Source organism: Macrobrachium rosenbergii, chromosome 22, assembly GCF_040412425.1.
Source record: "Macrobrachium rosenbergii isolate ZJJX-2024 chromosome 22, ASM4041242v1, whole genome shotgun sequence".
Lineage (NCBI taxonomy): Eukaryota > Metazoa > Arthropoda > Malacostraca > Decapoda > Palaemonidae > Macrobrachium > Macrobrachium rosenbergii.
In genome coordinates, this window is record NC_089762.1 from 44,585,891 (window position 1) to 44,605,890 (window position 20,000).

Sequence of the window (20,000 nt, forward strand, 5' to 3'; positions counted from 1 at the left end):
TATGTATGTATATGTATGTATATATACGTGTATTCTTGTATGTTTGTAAATATATTTATGTGGTTGCAATCAGACTGATAATTTAGTTTTGCTTTACCAGTAACCGTGTCCCATTAAATTTTTTCATTTACCTTCAGTCCAGAATATACACACACACACACATATATATATATATATATATATATATATATATATATATATATATATATATATATATATAATGTATATATAATGTATATACATACACACACACACATATATATATTTATATATATATATATATATATATATATATATATATATATATATACATACATATACATATATATATATATATATATATATATATATATATATATATATATATATATATATATATATATATATATATATAATGTACCAGCTGTAACCTATAAAGGAAAAATATAATGACGGAGTGCTTTACGAAGACTATAATTTTTCCCAATTTAGATTTCATAAAACACAGGGTAAAATAAAACCTTGACATGAAATTCGTAAAAAAAGAAAATAGTCTGTTTTCCTGCTTTGTACTCCAGAGAAACAAGTAAAAAATGCGCCGAAGTTTCTTCAGTGCAATCGAGTTTTCTGTACAGCGTATAATCAAGACCACCGAAAATAGATTCATCTTTCGATGGTCTTGGTATAATGCTGTATGAGCCGCGGCCCTTGAATCTTTAACCACGGCCCGGTGGTGGCCTGTCTTATATCGTTGCCAGACGCACGATTATGGTTAACTTTGACCTTAATTAAAATAAAAACTACCATGTCTAGAAGGCTGCAATTTGGTATGTTTGATGATTGGAGGGTGGATGATCCACATAACCAATTTGCAGCCCTCTGGCCTCAGTAGTTTTTAAGATCTGAAGGCGAACAGCAAAAATTTGGACGGACAGACAAAGCCGTCACAACAGTTTTCTTTTACAGAAAACTAAAATGATCACAACGTCAACACATCAGACTAAACGAAACATCCACCACACAGGAGCGCGTAATGTTTAAGCCAAAATGAACATCTGGTCCATTACCCCGAGGTGTAAAATACTGGTGAAAACAGCTCGAGTTACAGGAACAAGTGAAGCCTCTCTTAAGAACGGAGCCTAATGGCATCGGGAACAGGGGACTAATGCCTTCTAATGGTTCAGGATATAACGGAATGAGTTGGAAGTGTTCCCACAGACCGAAGAGAATACTTGAAGGCCATTATTATATATATCTCTCTCGCTGTCTCCAACCGTCACTAGGGGAGAATGATGTAGAGATTCTCGTGATCTGTGTAGGCGTCGCTTTAGGTGTCTGTGAAGGAACTTGAAGGCCGTTTTATATATATATTTATATATAATATATATATATATATATATATATATATATATATATATATATATATATATATATATATATATATATATATATATATATATATATCGCTGTCTCAACCGTCACTTAGGAAGAATGATGTAGTGATTCTCGTGTTCCTTGTAGGCGTTGCTTTAGGTGTCTGCGAAAGAAAATATTGATGAGATAAATAAGGCATTATTCTTTTATTGTGTCGTATTAACCTAATATTTTCTAAGGGATAAACGCTCAATTATTATATTAATTTCTGTATATAGTTAACACCCAGATTCAACCAATTTTTTAGAAGATAAAAGATGACTTTCTGAGTTATGGACCTTTATTAAAAGCCTTGCAATTGTCTTAAAAGTTCCAATAATAAAATTTCAGGCTAATTTTGGGGATATTGCTAAAGATCGTAGCCCAAACTGGCTTTGAGCTTTTTCATTTCGTTCGTTTCTCTTATTTCTGTTCGCATTTATTCTACCGAGCGTAATAATGTTTATTAAGAATTGCCATCCTCCCACAACACATTGACTGATTAAAATGAATTCAGATCTACTTTATTAAGACATATAAGTTTAGTTTTATATATTTTTAATATCATTAAACACAAAACTTGTTTATAATCTAGCAATATTATTATTATTATTATTATTATTATTATTATTATTATTATTATTATTATTATTATTATTATTATTATTATTATATCTTTGCGTGGTGAAATTATTAACTCTCTTGCAGTTTAGTGAATGGTAATTTTGTTTTTAATGTTAGGCCTGAGGAGAAAGGTAGCAGGAAGAAGTGAGAAAAAAATATTCCTCACCACGAATCTGTGAATATGACAATGAACTTAATCTGTGCGGTAATTGGCGTCGACACTTCAACGTGGCGGCCATTATACCACTCCTATTATACGTGCAGCATTCCGAGTTCCTGCGTAATAGCGAGTATATATATTGCATGGTAGTTTAATTCACGTTTCTAATATCGTGTGGATATTATTTATGCTATAAAAGTTCATGACGTGATCTGATCCAGTTTGAAGACGAGGATGTTCATTAATTTATATATACAGGTGTGTGTGTATGCCTAAGTTGTATATATATATATATATATATATATATATATATATATATATATATATATATATATATATATATATATATATATATATATATATATTATAAATATAAACACAGACATACATACTGTACATACATACATATATGGATATGGACTCCCCATATTTGATGAAATTCTGTTTTAACAGAAAATATTTCACAGTCATATTTAATACATATATATATATATATATATATATATATATATATATATATATATATATATATATATATATATATATATATGCATACATATATATATATATACTATATATATATATATATATATATATATATATATATGTATATATATATATACATACATACATAAATTTTGTGTGTTGCTCGCGTGTAAATTCAGCGAGAACACCGCATTGCTTTTCATGAACACTGAACCAGGAACACCTGAGTGCAACTATTCGTCCTCCATCCCGGAAAATTCGTAACTCAATCTCCCGCTGAACGCTACGCTAACACTACCGCCAAGCAACTTGCATTGCAATGCAAGCTTCCTCGCGTGCGGCGATCGCTTCAAATGCAAATCACTTTTATCCGGGGGGAGGGGCAGGTGCTTTATTACGTCACTGAATATTCATCGAGGGGCCTGGGAGGTGAATTACTATTGATCTGTTTCCAAGAAGGAATTGGGTAATGATTAATGTCTTTATCTGTAAAGTGGTCTGGTCATCTATATCTGCTGGTCTTTCAGTTGTGATTTTCTTGGGCTGCAAGGTTATGTGACATCTTTATGAATTGGTCATTTACCATTTGCTTTTATGTTATTTCTCGTAATGCGTTCGTGTTCACTTGGAAATATTTTTAATTAAAAAGAAATCTGATTAATGAATGTCAGAAATTTTTAAATGAGAAAATATCTGAAAATTGACTGTCAGAAATTTTTAAATTAGAAAATATCTGAAAATTGACTGTCAGAAATTTTTAAATGAAAAAATATCTGAATATTGAATATCAGAAATTTCTAAATGAGAAAATATCTGGAAATTGTCTGTCAGAAATTTTTAAGTGAAAAAATTAGCTGAATTTTAAATGTCAGAAAATTTTAAATGAAAAAATTATCTGAAAATTGACTGTCAGAATTTTTTAGATGAAAAAATATCTGAATATTAAATGTCAGAATTTTTTTAATGAAAAAATTATCTGAAAATTGACTGTCAGAAATTTTTAAATGAAAAACTATCAGAATATTGAATGTCAGAAATTTTAAATGAAAAAATATCTGAACATTGAATGTCAGAAATTGACCCGTTTATTTTATATAATCGATAACTGTATTGCAATTGGTCGAATTTTTCTACTCTAGTGTAATAAAAAAAAGTAGCTTTGAAAGTAGTAATGTGTTAAAATTCCTGTACTCTCCTATCCTTTACGTTGTAATTAGCAACGAAGTTTTTTAAAACTTTGTTTAATACTTACAGCAATTACTGATCTCCGCCTGGTTCCCTGTATCTAGGGAAAATGAAAATAATCATTGCTAACCACATACAGAAACTATATAATCTCTCTCTCTCTCTCTCTCTCTCTCTCTCTCTCTCTCTCTCTCTCTCTAAAGCATTATAAAATCTTGTTCAATACTCTGTATAATTATTGACCTGCAACTGTTTCTCTCTTATTTATGGGAAAATGAAAGTAATCATTGCTAATCACATACAGACTCTCTCTCTCTCTCTCTCTCTCTCTCTCTCTCTCTCAACACAGTACTTAAAAATTTGTTCAATACCCAAAGTAATTACTGGCCTCAACCGCTTTTTCCCATATTTAGGAAAAATGGAAATAATCGTTACTATTTACATAGAAGAACTATACAATCTCTCTCTCTCTCTCTCTCTCTCTCTCTCTCTCTCTCTCTCTCTCTCTCTCTCTCTCTCTCTCTCTCTCTGTGTGTGTCATATCTGGCCAAATTTGATGACGATGTGTTAATTGATTCGGATACCAATCTTAGATACCTCGAGCGTTGCTGATGACAATTTGAGGCAATTAGGGCCAGTAATTATTGGGACTGGAACATGGGGTTGAGTGTTGGCATTTCATGAGGGAAGCAAAGTACTCTGAGGTGTGTATATAGTTATTTAGCTTTTTTTATAGTGAGGTGGGGTAATATACCTCAACTTTAGCATGAATACATTTTGAAATCCTTAGGTTCAGTAGTTTTCAATATCAGAAGTTTATTTGATATGTAAAGGAAGTCTCGATGAAAATTTTTTTGTCGTGGGAGCAAAACACTTCAAGGTATTGTCTTTGTAGTGGTTTAGCTTTTTTTTTTTTTTTAAGTGAGGCGGGGGAGATATACCTTATTGTCTGTATGAAAGAATTTTGAAATTATGGAGTTCAGTGGTTTTATAACATCAGGAAATTATTTGATATGTAACTGAAGCCTGAATGAATATTGATCTTAGAATCCTCCCAATCACTGCTCAGCCAGTTTGGTCATATATATATATATATATATATATATATATATATATATATATATATATATATATATATATATATATATATATATATATATAAATAGATAGATAGGTAGATAAATAGATAGATGAATAGATAGATAGATGAATATATATATATATATATATATATATATATATATATATATATATATATATATATGTGTGTGTGTGTGTGTGTGTGTGTGTGTGTGTGTGTATGTGTGTGTGTGTGTGTGTTTTGTGTGCATAAAAAACTGAACCTGTGTGGTTGCATTACCATAAGAAAATTTCACACACACACACACACACACATCCTAGCAGTTAAAGCACAAAATATCATGGTAAGCATTTTCAAGAGCCATTTGCAAGCTGTCACATTCATCCGACCTCCACGCTAGAAAAATACTTTCATTACAAAAAATACTCTGGTACAGTTGGCTACATTTGCATCGAATTATATGCATAGCCAGAAGCCCCTCCGGCCCCCAAGAGATAAATGATACCTCATACAACAATTTCGAAGCAGGAATTCTGACTGAGCCCCCCCCGAAAAAGGTAGCCATTCAGAATTTCATGACCCAATGCGCTATTGCCTGGCATACGAATGACAAGTGCTTGCATAACGTGCTGCTGTTTCCATTTGAGTGGAAACTGTGAGCTGTTGTAAGGCGTAGGGTTGTAAATGTTATGTATTTGTATTATCATTATTATTTCTGTTTTAGGGGCTAAAAGTGCGTGAAGTATATTCGTGGATAAGTCAATCTGTAGGATTGTAAATTTTATTTATTATTATTATTTCTGTTTTGGAGGCTAAAAGTGTATATCCGTGGATACATATATCTGAATTGGAAGCATTATTCCTGTTTTGGGCCGCTAAAAGTGCGCCAAGTATATTCGCGTTTATGTCAATCCGATTTGGAATCATAAGTGACCAAATTCATTTTCTAAATTCATTTCCAAACTGAATATTCATGCGGGTCGAACACGCAGCCCATCAGGTGTGTGTCAAAAAGTAAATATCGAATTTTAACTCCCATTTGATTAATGTAAAACAATGTGCAATCATGCTTTGATTAAAAAGCTCTCCGCGAGAGTTAGTGATGTTGTGTTTTGCGAAAATGGTCGATGTAATCGAGTGATATAATGGAAAGTAGATTAATAAACAAGTTGTCGTGGTAGTTCTAGTAATTTATATGAAATACATGCAAGATATTTAGACGTGTTACAGTTTGTAATATAGCGAGTGTGTAACTTGAACCACAAAAAGTTAAAATATGATTTTAATTTCTTCTGTAATATATCTTGCCTTTATGAGTATTGCAACATATAATGAAGCAAATGAGTATTTTGAGCGGAAAACACTTTTAACATGATTCCAATTGCGATTTAATTCTGTTTTGTCTGATAAGAAATATATTGTATCTGCGGAAAACCCGAATTCTCATTGAACACTAGAGGTCGGAGTATAGCTAAGTTTTACCACACAAATACACACACTCCTTTTTTTCATTCAGACACCAAAAACCAACAACTCATTCATAAAACATTTTCAGTTGAGCAGTAAACCAGCTGTATTGCAAAATAAATAGAATTCTATTCTGTGCACTGACGTATTTGCTGAAGATGTGAACGTCTTTCAATATTGTTTACATCAGAAAGAGTTCCACGTTGATTAAGGCACAGAGAGAGAGAGAGAGAGAGAGAGAGAGAGAGAGAGAGAGAGAGAGAGAGAGAGAGAGAGAGAGAGAAGACCATTCCAGTACTCCGCTAAGAAACTTCGTTGCGTAACTGTACTGTACAAACATCTAACTTTGATTGATAGAACTATTATTCCATAATGTTGCCTACATATTCTCTTAAGGTAACTCTGACTGGTTTGAGTTAAAGTAATTCTCTTTGTTAAGGTACCCTGAAGTACCAAAAAAATAAAAATAGTAAATAATAAAAACAAAGTAATTGATTTTGAGTTAATTACAACGTACTGTCAGATTTTGATATTTTCCATAACTATTTATAAAACAATTAAAATATTCTAAGACGAGTGGAACTTTGGAAGTAATAAGCGCCGGAGAATTAAGGAAAATAAAAAAAAGGACCTAAATTACAGCAGGTGTAATGGAAATTAGAGAACGGTTGCTAATTAACGTGACAGGAGAAAAAAAGTTTTCCAATATTTCTTCCATGACGTAGTAACGACCTAATTTCGCACTCTAATTTCGGCGGAATTGATGAGTACGACATTTCCTGAGATTAAGCGAAAGGTACGTTTATTACTGCTTCGGGATATATAGAAAATTTATATATATATATATATATATATATATATATATATATATATATATATATATATATTTATATATATAATATATATATTTATATATATATATATATATATATATATATATATATATATATATATATATATATAAATACATATACATATTAACTTTATCACATACACAATTGTTCTGTGCATTAGTAGAATTACTAAAAGGACCTCATTCAAACTGGATGGTATCTGATGGAGTATTTATTCAGAAAAAGTTACAAGCTTTCTTCGACAAACAGTCCACATTATCAAGTAGGTGCGTATACTTGATAATGTGGACTGTTTGTCCAAGAAAGCTGGTAACTTTTTCTGAATAAATACTCCATTAGATGCCATCCAGTTCGAATGAGGTCCTTTTAGTAACATATACATGTACATATACAGTATATATATATATATATATATATATATATATATATATATATATATATATATATATGTGTGTGTGTGTGTGTGTGTGTGTGTGTGTATGTATATATGTGTGTGTGTGTACATGCGTGAATATTTTAATAACGACAAAATAAACAACTCACATGACGCAATCTTTCCGCACAAATTGCACCGTGCATCCCGTCGGACATAAACGAATTCTCTGCATTTCTCTCGCATGTAAGACAGACATGCAACGCTTTTTCCTGCATAAATGCAAGAGAGAGAGAGAGAGAGGAATGATTCAGAGTAAGAGGAAAGAGGAAGAGGTCAAGAAGCCCTCCAAGAGGCAGAGGGAGGAAAACCTCATCCGAGGTCCCTGATGCCTGATAATGTTTCCTTAGGGATCCTTGTGAATCCTTCATAATGTTTTTTTTTCTTCTTCTTTTTTTTTACCGGAGGGTTAATGAAGCACGTCATCTGATAAGGAGAAAAAGGACTGAATGCGGGTGGAGGTGATATATCAGATTTTCTCTTGCTGCCCCTGTCTTCATGTCTGTCCGTCTGTCTGTCCATCTATATATTTGTGTTTTTTTATTATGCATATATATATATATATATATATATATATATATATATATATATATATATATATATATATATATATATACTGTATATATATACATATATATAAATACTGTATACTGTATATATATATGTGTGTGTGTGTGTAGTTATATATCTATAATGAATTAAATATATGTATATATATATACATATATTTGTTTGTATATGTATGTATATATATACACACACATATATAGATAGATAGATAGACAGATCGATAGATAGACAGACAGATGGTTAGATAGACAGATAGATGGTTAGATAGACAAATAGATAGATAGACTGATAGATAGATAGATAGATTAAGGGAAAAGTTGATACGAGTAACAGGCCATGGTAGCCTGTTGAATAATGTATTGCATCTCTTTAAGATGACCAAAGGAAAGACCCTTTAGTCCCTCCCTTATAAATGATAGTTACAGAGAGCCAGTCTGGTATTTACTGAAGCCTCTCACGCTTAGAGTCTTTCTATGTTAGCTATAAGACATAAAAGACTATTGGTAAGGAGTTAAAGTCCTCTTGGGCCTGTCAAGGCTTATAGGGCCGGCGCTGAAATCCGGTTTCTTAGGCCGGCAGCCAGTGGGGGAGGAGTCCCAATGCCTAAGACACATGGCCAGTGTGTCGCCAGGCCAGCTGTTTAACCCCCCAGCCCGAGGGCTGGTACCTATTTTCTTACTAACCCTCTTGAGTTTTCAGACTGCTTGGTTGGCAGGCTACCGGGTTTATGCTAGTGGCACTATCCCCAAGCCACCAGTGAGCTGCAGGATTTGAACTCCGGTCCTCTTGACTGGTAGGCGAGAACCTTGGTAAGAAGTTAACTGAATAACAAAAACAAGGAAAAATGAATTAACTTGTGTATCAGACATACCAGATGTAAATCAAGGAATTGATCAGCAATGATCAGTTGATCCATGTAAAGATCATGCCTTAGGAAATCATTAGTCTTACTCATGTATATTAAATTTTTGTATGCAACATTTATATTTTTGTAAAAAGAAACCAAATAAATGCATATATATTTATATAGTTGTAAATATATATATATATATATATATATATATATATATATATATATATATATATATATATATAATATATAATATATATATATATATATATATATATATATATATATATATATATATACTGTATATATACATACATAAATATACATACAGTAATATATATTTATATGTATATAAATCCGTGAATGTTTATTCACCCCAAATATCAAATGAACTATCACTTCGAAAAAGGAGAACGTATATCCATCAAATAAATATAAAATATAAAGCAAACTACAACATCGCACTGTAGATTGCACAAACGAACCGGGAGGGGTTGGGGGGGTGGGGAACAAGTTACAATCTCCCTGCGAACTTTTTAAAAAGCCATTTTAGTCCTTTTATTGACTAAATTGTCGCGGTCTCCCCTATTGCTCCAACAACTGATTCGGTGCTGGGTCCTAATTTCAAACCTTTTATTTTGATATCTGTGCGCAGTTGACTGTTATCATTACTCGTGTTTATTTTTTGAAAAGGGGTTGGTCTCGGCCCTTTGTTTGGGGTTATCGGTTTTAGTTCGATTTAGTTTTATGTAAAAGAAAACTATTGTTGTGACGGCTTTGTCTGTCCGTCCGCACTTTATTCTCTCTGCACATTTTTCTGTCCGCACTTTTTATGTCCACCCTCAGATCTTAAAAACTACTGAGGCTAGAGGGCTGCAAATTGGTATGCTCATCATCCACCTTCCAGTCATCAGACATACCAAATTGCAGCCCTCTAGCCTCAGTAGTTTTTATTTTACTTAAAGTTAAAGTTAGCCATAATCGTGTCTTTGGCAACTATATAGGATAGGCCACCACCGTACGGTGGTTAAAGTTTCATGGTCCGCGGCTCATACAGCATTGTACCGAGACCACCGAAAGATAGATCTATTTTCGGTGGTCTTGATTATACGCTGGAGCGACTGTACAGAAAACTCAATTGAGCCGAAGAAACTTCGGCACATTTTTTACTTGTTTCCATTTGTATATAGTTAACTCACGATTGCTCCAATCAAAATGGCTCCATCAAGAAGTGAAAAAGAAAAAATTGGAATTTCTGAATAAAAAATATGTATAACGTGAGCTGGGTAACTATTCATGTATGGGATATCCTAAAAATGGCAGTATTTCGATGAAAGAGTTTGTGGTTTTTGTTGTCCATATGAATTTTGAATCGGGTTTTATATGACATCACATTTCTTATCACTTCAAATGTAACTCAAAACGATTGCCTTCAAGTTAGAGTGATTTATTGATAGATAAATAGATAGATAGATAGATAGATAGATAGAGGTACAGATAGATACACAGATAGATGGATAGGCAGGCGGGGACAGAGTATGAAGGAAACTTGAAGCTATGAAAATTTGAACTCATAGCAATTGACCTCACGGTAAACTTAGTGATAGATAGATAGATAGATAGATAGATGATAGATAGATAGATAGATAGATAGACAGACAGACAGACAGACAGACAAACACATAGATAGATAGGTAGATAAATAGATAGATAGATAGACAGACAGACAGATAGATAGACAGACAATTAGATAGATAGATAGATAGATAGACAATTAGATAGATAGATAGACAGATAGATAGATAGACAGACAGGTAGACAGACAGATAGATAGATAGAGACAGACAGACAGATAGATAGATAGATGGATAGATAAGTAGATAGATAGATAGACAGTAGACGTGGACAGAGCGTAAAGGGAAACTTTAAGCTATGACAATTTGAAACCCAACCCCGCTTCGTTGGATGAAAGGGCTCTAGATGCATGTGGCCTCTATTTTGGTGTCACTTGTCATACCCCGGGAACTCTGCTCTCATTTTTTCCTTTTTTTTTATGTAGTATAGTCAGGAAAGCAAATTCTATATAGAAAGGAGTTTTGGAACGCTACAAATCTCAGTAAAGTAAACGAAATAATTTTCTCTAGACTTTTTAGTTTGTCGATATTATTATTATTATTATTATTATTATTATTATTATTATTATTATTATTATTATTAATTTTGTTGTTTTTATTGTTGTTGCTGTTGACACATTATTATTATTATTATTATTATTATTATTATTATTATTATTATTATTATTATTATTATTATTCAGGCAGATGAACGTCTGAAAACAATTGTATTATTTTTTAGTCCTTTCTATTATTTCCTACACACGTACAGGAATTATTCTTATTCAAGACTACTTGTATGCAGTAAGAATAAAGGTTAAAAATGCGCCGAAGTTTCTTCGGCGCTGTCGAGTTTTCTGTACGCCTTCTAATCAAGGCCACCGAAAATAGGTCTATCTTTCGGCGGTCGCGGTATAATGCTGTATGAGCCGCGGCCCTTGAAACCTTTAACCACGGCACGGTGGTGGCCTATCCTATATCGTTGTCAGAAGCACGATTAAGACTAACTTTAACCTTAAATAAAATAAAAACTGCTGAGGCTAGAGGGCTGTAAATTGGTATGTTTGATGATTGGAGGGTGGATAGTCAACACACCAGTTTGCAGGCCTCTAGCCTCAGTAGTTTTTAAGATCTGAGGGCGGACAGAAAAATTGCAGACAAAAAAAAATTTCGGATAGAAAAAGTGCTGGCGGACAGACAAAGCCGGCACAATAGTTTTCTTTTACAGAAAAAGTAAAAAGGGGGGAATTTTATATTGCTAACCTTGCGATCAATATTTACCCGAGTCTGAATCCGGGGGAATTTGTAGGAGTCCCAACAGCGAAATCCTGATAGGAACTCTCGAAGGACAATGATTCGTTCTGGATATTCGTAAACGTTTCGTGCCCTCTTGGCATCCAGACCAAAGGGACGGCAGGAACGTTTCGAGATATTGAATGGTCAACAGTTAATTGAGAAGGATTAGGCGGGGGATGTGAAGGACTTTCCGCGCCACTTTGGAAATTCACAGGGATGGATTTCGTTTTCCGTACAGCTGTTGCGCTTTTTCTTTTTTTTCTTTTTTTGTGCGTGTTTTTGGATGTGGGATAATTGTTAGGTATATTTCTAAAGTAAATGCAGTGAATTTAGACTTTTTTATTAAGATATTTATGCAAAAAAATAACCAGATTTTTTTAGTGCTGTTTTGTGTTGATAAGATATGTATAATTTTTTTTTTTTACAACATTAGGAAAATCACAGGGATGAGTTTCGTTTTCTAAAGGGAATGCTGAGAATTTATCCGTTTTTTTTACGATATTTATACAAAAAAACAAAATTTTTTTTTAGTGCTGTTTTATGTTGATAAGATATTTATGATTTTTTACGACGTTAGGAAATTCACAGGGATGAATTTCGTTTTTCGTACGACTGTTGCTCTTTTTTTTTCGGTTGAGGGACAATTGTTAGGTTTGTTTCTAAAGAGAATGCAGAGAAATTTCACTGTTGCTTGGTGTTGCTTTTTCCACATAGTTTGTGTTGGTGGGAGAAATTTACTTTGCTTTTCGTGTTTTTGTGACATTACGAGCAAAAATAGATTTGTTTGTATTATTGTGTTTTGCTACTTGTTCTAAATGATTTGCGTTTATGAGGAAGTGATTGCATCATAGCTGTTCTTTGGGAGAATAACATACCTGGGGAGAGTGAGCAAAATAAATTATTTCTTTTGTTGTACTGAGTTTTAAACTTAGTTGTGTAATTAGTTACTGGATAAAGCAGATAGATTTTAGAATGTAATTTATAGTGACATAACCCAATAAACTATATTCTGAAAGTATATGGTAGGATAGTGAAAGTGACGCAGATAAACGAAGGAATGGTATGGCATGGGATGGGTGAGGAAGTGATATGCATATCAGTAAGGTAAAAAAAAAAGAGATGCAGTATTATTTCATATAAAGGAATTTTTTAGCCAAATGCTGAAAATGTCTATGGAAATATCTTTGAAAAATATCGTGCGATGTGGAGACACTTTTCCCCCAAGAAATTCGTCAGTGCAGACGAATAACAATAAAAGTATTTTGCAGTCTCTGTCATTCAGCGTTGCCCGCTTATGTCTATCAAAAACCGGAACTTGAAAGCAAAATATGCTTATTAATATTCTGCTGACCGCTTCTCATTCTGACCAGTTATGCTCGTTTTCACATTGATTTGAATGGGACGAAAAGAATAATTTCTTTTTAGGGACAAGAATAAAATGCCTTAATTAGTGGAAGCAATATTTCGCTTTCTTTTTACAAGGTTATTCTTTTGCATTTTTAAATATTACAAATCGACCACATTAATTTTATTATATGGTATGACTTAATTATTGGAAGCCCTTTTTTATGTAGCCAGTTTTCTCTCTTTTTCTGTGGTTATTGTTTTGTACTTCTGAATATTAGATATCCACCAAAATTTCTTCAATGAATATTGATATTTGGCTTGCAAATCCATACAGAGCTTATTACTTTTATTATTTTCATGTTTATAGTAACTTACTCGGAGACTTTGCCATTTCAATTTGAGAGTAAGAGTGACAATCAATATACAAATTAATTGCACTTATTTCACAAATGGACTTCAATTGCAATGGTCCTATAGTACAAAACTCAGTTCATAGCTTGATAATTCCAGTGGTAACAAGCCCTTACCGTCTCCTGAAGCTAGGAATGGGGCTTTGGGGGCGGGGCGTAGACTTACCAGCTGAGTCATTACTAGGAATTTGTCTTGTTCCCCTAGGTCCAAACATAGGTTAAACGCTCCCTAAGTACATTTGATATTATAGGTCAGGAGCTCACCGTTTTTATGTCTGTTTGTTCATATATTGTAAAGTATGTGTTGATTAATGTTATTTCTTCTCACTGTAACTTTTTCGTCATTTCAGCGTCTTTTACTGCTGATGTCTTTGCAATTAATATATATATATTTTTTTAGAGTATTTCTTTGAAGCTTTCCACCGCGAATTCATATACTTCATGCATTTGCACGCTTTTGCCATTATCCTTATGAAAGTCTTAAGAATATATATATATATATATATATATATATATATATATATATATATATATATATATATATATATATATATATATATATATATATATATATATATATATATATATATATATTTTTTTTTTTTTTATTATTCTTTCCTTCAGTTCCCTATTTATTCAATAAAGAATATACAAATAATTATGCCCCGAAGGTAAATTTTAACGCACAAAAAAAAAAAAATAATCTTTTCCATCCTTGTAACCCCTCGCCCAAACATGAGGTGTCCTGCCCCCAATTTCCAAGGTTCTCATATTACAAGAGAGGAATCTTAAGATGATAAACCGATATTGGCAGAACATAGTATTGGAAGCCTCCTTCAGTCCATTATTGGGCAATATTCTCGCGTTCTGAGAATCTCCGTTGGATATTAAAACTCTCCTCCCGGGCACTTACCTTCTAGTTTCGAGCAATTAAAGGTAATTATTAAAGGTAGCTTTTTTAGGTGTGGCGATGTTAAAATGTGGCTGTCCACTTCACTTTTTAGTTTTCTGTAAAAGAAAACTATTGTGCCGGCTTTGTCTGTCCGTCCGCACCACTTTATTCTGTCCGCACTTTTTCCAGTTCCCACTTTTTCTGTCCGCTCTCAGATCTTGAAAACCACTGAGGCCAGAGGGCTGCAAATTGGTAAGTTGGTCAACTACCCTCCAATCATCAAACATAACAAATTGCAGCCCTCTAGCCGCAGCAGTTTTTGTTTTATTTAAGGTTAACGTTAGCCATAATCGTGCTTCTGGCACCAATATAGGATAGGCCACCACCGAGCCGTAGTTAAAGTTTCATGGGTCGGGGCTCATACAGCATTATACCGAGACAACCGAAAGTCAGATCTATTTTCGGTTGCCTTGATTATGCGCCGTAGCGGCTGTACAGAAAACTCGATTGCGCCGAAAAAACTTCGTCGCATTTTCACTTGTTTTTTATTTAAATCTGGCCTTAATGGGAAACAATGAATCGCATCACTGATTGTTAAAGTGATTCGTTCCATTTACAAATCGGTTGAAACCTGTCTTTAAGGTGAGTATTGTAGTTATGTGAACTAATAATAAATTTCTTATGAAGGAAATTAACAGAGGGGATAAAGGATAAAGCTAACAAAAATACAAAATCTTCAAGAATTTAAAATATGAACTTCCCCTTCAAACGAGTATGTCTACTGACCATTTAACCCGCTGCAAAAGGGAAATGTAGTCAGTATTTATCAACAAGAAAGGTTATGCAAAACACGATACAAAAGAACAAATAGGGACCAGAGTTTTTGGAAATTAACTTCACATAGAAATGGGCTGTTGTGGAGTGAATCATCAAAGTTATTATATACTTCAACTATGATCATTTTTTATCGCAACACTGTAAGATTAATGGATCATTCAAATCAGTATAATGATATGTATATATATAAATATATATAATATATATACACATATATATATATTTTGTTTTTTTCACTTAGAAATATTGTGTGGCATAAAAAATGAAATGATGACCAGTCGTTGCATATATATATATATATATATATATATATATATATATATATATATATATATATATATATATATATATATATATATATGTAACGACTGTTCATCATTTCTTGTTTTATGCCACACAATATTTTTTAAGTGAAAATATCTTTCTTCCAACTTTGAAGTAAAAAGAAAAAAGTTTTAATGAGTTGTGTATATCTTCATAAATATAAACTTAACACTGTATTCAGATATCCAGTCGACTGCTCTATTTAATAAAAAAAATGTTTATAATTGCTGTAAACTGTTGTCACTTCAAGGGAAAATGTTATTTTTATAATTGCTCAGTAGAATACGTTGTATTTTACATATTTTATCACTAAAGCTGGGGCTGTGTCGAGTGCAAGCAAGCCTGGGATGGATAAAGTAAAATATTATGTTTTTAATCCTTTCTCTTCAGTGCATATTGTAGCATGCATATGCAACGTTACAGCTAGGAAAATAAAGGAACTTTAAAATATGGGTTTTCAAGTAGTACGATATATATATATATATATATATATATATATATATATATATATATATATATATATATATATATATATATATATATATATATATATATATATATATATATATATATATATATATATATATATATATATATATATATATATAGGCTATACGTTGTCTGTCACAATATCATAATTTAACCCTTCTGCTTATCCTTTAAGGTCAACAAGCTGTTATCTGAGATAATATATATTGTTAATCAAGTAATTAGATAAAATATATCACCAATTTCATATTAAAGAGCTTTAATACGTAATTTTCTGGTGATTCTTTACCCACAAAAAACCTTGACCTAGTTTAAACTCTTAATGCCATATTTTGAATAATCTGTTTGTTAGCCATAAAACCCTTATCTATAGAATAGTACGAAATGATTTATGACGAAAACTAACAAAGTCACTAACTCCCCCGTCTCAAGACGGAGCCAGATGCAAATTCGATGGCCTCGGCTTCAGACGACCTTAATTATAACTCCTCCTCGGGAGGGTCAAAGCTGCTGCTGCTGCCTGAAATGACGTCTCCGCAATTAGGCTCCTTGCGCGAAATATTCCCGGATGAGACGTAATTAGCCAGACGAAAGCGCCAGTATTCTTTTGGCTACAGAAAACGGGAATTAAAAAGAAAATGGAGACAGAGAAAACGAGATGCGTAGAGGGACATCGTGTGACGTCATGGATGCCTTTTGAAGTAATACTCAGACTAGTTGATTGAATATGTAATTAATGGGATATTATTTTGCTCTGCACGTGAATATTAAAGAAAATGTCGCTTATAATACGGGAGAGGACACTTTCCTTGAATTGAAAGGACCTTAAATATAGTTTACTTGAGAGTGACAAGGACTGAAAATGAAAATATTGCATAAAACAGTTTTCCCCAAAGGGAACTAATTCTTTAGATATAAATTGACGGAAATTATATCTAAACAAATTACATTTTCCGTCTAGGTCGAGAGCAGTAAAGTGCCATTTTCCCCTTTATTTCGTTTTCATTCAAAGGTTTTAAAGTTGGGTTGCTCTGCCTAAGAATAGCAACCGATTTTGATTTCAAATATGACACGTCTTTCAATGCTTCTTTCACCAAAGATATTCTGTTTTATTCTTTTTTTTTTGGTCATTGTTCCACATCATCATACGGGTTAATATCAACTGATACTGAATCAGGGGCAATCAGTTCTAGCGTCAAAGGGAACTCTTCTACTGTGATTCGATAAATCTCACAACTGCAGTCAATATTTTCCGGTGAAGGTATATATATATATATATATATATATATATATATATATATATATATATATATATATATATATATATATATATATATATATATATATATATATATATATATATATATATATATATATATATATATATATATATATATATATATATATATATATATATATATATATATATATATATATATATATATATATATATATATATATATATATATATATCCTATATATCAAAACAGACTCAGTCAGTATCTCGAGAATATATTCCTTACTATAATTCATTTGTATGTACACCCAAGGCCAAGAGAGACAATGTCTACCCAAGTGGGTAGAGTCGCCTCCCACCTGGGGTACCTACGTAGGTGATGACGTATCTTAGAGGTACACTCGGAAACCACAATCTCCGACCCACCTAGGTCGCACTCCGAGTTTATGAGCTGGGCCTTTCTGGACAGATTCTACCCTCCCCCCGCACCATTCCCTAACTACAACCCGGCAGTTTCAGCATTTATTCTTCGTTTCGATATTATACAGGTTGTAGAATTCAACACAGTGTCGTCTATATAATCATACCATGACTGCTTTGCATTATATGCAGCAAAATCATCAAAAAAAAAACAAAAACACACCCAAAGCAAGATCCGGAAGAGTTCAAAAGGTGTTCGAGTGTGTTTCAATCCGGGATAGCTGGCGTTGCCCGCCGTCCAGAAAGGCCCCGCTCATAAACTCGGAGCACGACCTAGGTGGGTCGGAGATTGTGGTTTCCGAGTGTACCTGCTCATTGCAGCAATTCACTTGCTGACGCACTAAGGAGGGAGACAAAGCTCCGCCTACAGGGGTGATTTTGGGGGAAGTGAGCAGACCCTCGCTTTCTCTTGGCCTTGTGTACACCTTTCCAGTACCTAAAGAATCAAATGAGAGTGAGACTCCTGCAATTGCTTGTCATAGACAATTTCTAGACCTTCGGATTGTGTTAACTCTTGATAACAGTGATGATTCAGAACAGCCATCATTTTTGTATTCGTATGTAGAGAAACTACCTATAATGACTATTATTGGGAAATGTAGAATACCAAAGTTATATATATATTATAAACAAAATATTTTTCCTTTATTTACGCATTAATTCAAACGTCTGCGATATTCCGGAAACCATATGTCGGCATATTTTATTGGTATTCCTTTCTCACCCTTTAATTGCGATATCCAAAATGAGATTCATTGTGTCCTAGTTAAAAACTTGATAGGAAACCCATATATTTCATCCGTTAAGGGGATAATATATGAAGGATGGCAGCATAAAATATCAAATAATTGTATATTTCCCCCTTGTGGATATCTCGTAATGGCGTGTAGAAAAATACAGCCCCTTTTCTGTGTAGGAATCCCCGTTAACTCCCGTAGCTTCAAATAGGCACCAATAGATGGCCTCAGTGCTGCCTTTCAGGCAAATATTAGCAGACCATTCCGTTTCCCTTTCTTGGGCTATTTCACTCGGAAACTTCTCTTTCGACGGAGAAGGTAAATAGATACAGTCTTCTGAAAAATTACTCGAGGGGTCAAATTTGAGGAACGGTACTGACGAGTTGAAGGAGATGAAAGAAGTTTTTGTACCGAAATGAACTTGCAAATATTGTCCTTTGCTCTGTAGAGTGGAATGGCTCTCATTTTGTGGGCTTCTCGGGTAGAAAGTATAATTAATTTTTTGGCTGGCTGGTGACGCGGAAGCATATTTATCTATGCTATTTAACAAGAAATATCAAGTGTAACCGCATTAACAGCTACAGAAAAATACACGAAACACACACGCATATGTAAAGGCTTTTATGGCAAGGAACAACCATTTGCATTCAGCATATTCAAAAGTTTCTGACATAATGACTTAAGTAAACTGTAGGGATTAATTCATATAGAAAAAACAGAGCCTTTATGACAAGGAACAACAGTTTACTTTTAAAATATTCAAAAGTTTCTGATGTAATGACTTATGTCAACCGTATGGTTTAATTCATATGCCAGCCTGCAGCCTTGATCAGTCTCAAAGGCTTATGCTGCAGTTTTCAAAAACTGTAGCCCCCTCTATCTGTTGAAATATCCAGAATTACTTTTTACCACTGGGATACAAATTAAAATTGGCTCCATTATGTACTGAAAAGGATCAATATTTCCTAGAAACCCTCAAATATCAAATGCTTTGTTCGTACTGTGAATGTTTGTAGGTACCACGAATTATTTGATGTACTTAATGAAGTTAAACTAGGCCTTATCAACAGCCAATCATTTCATTAAAGGGAATGTATTTACCTTATGATATTAACATTAAAGGGAATGGATTTGCCCTATGATATTAACACAAGCAGTGATACATTGCTTTGGTTAGGGCGTCTTTATTTCAAGGTTTTCTGATTAAGTTTTATAGAATTGGACAAAATTCGTGCG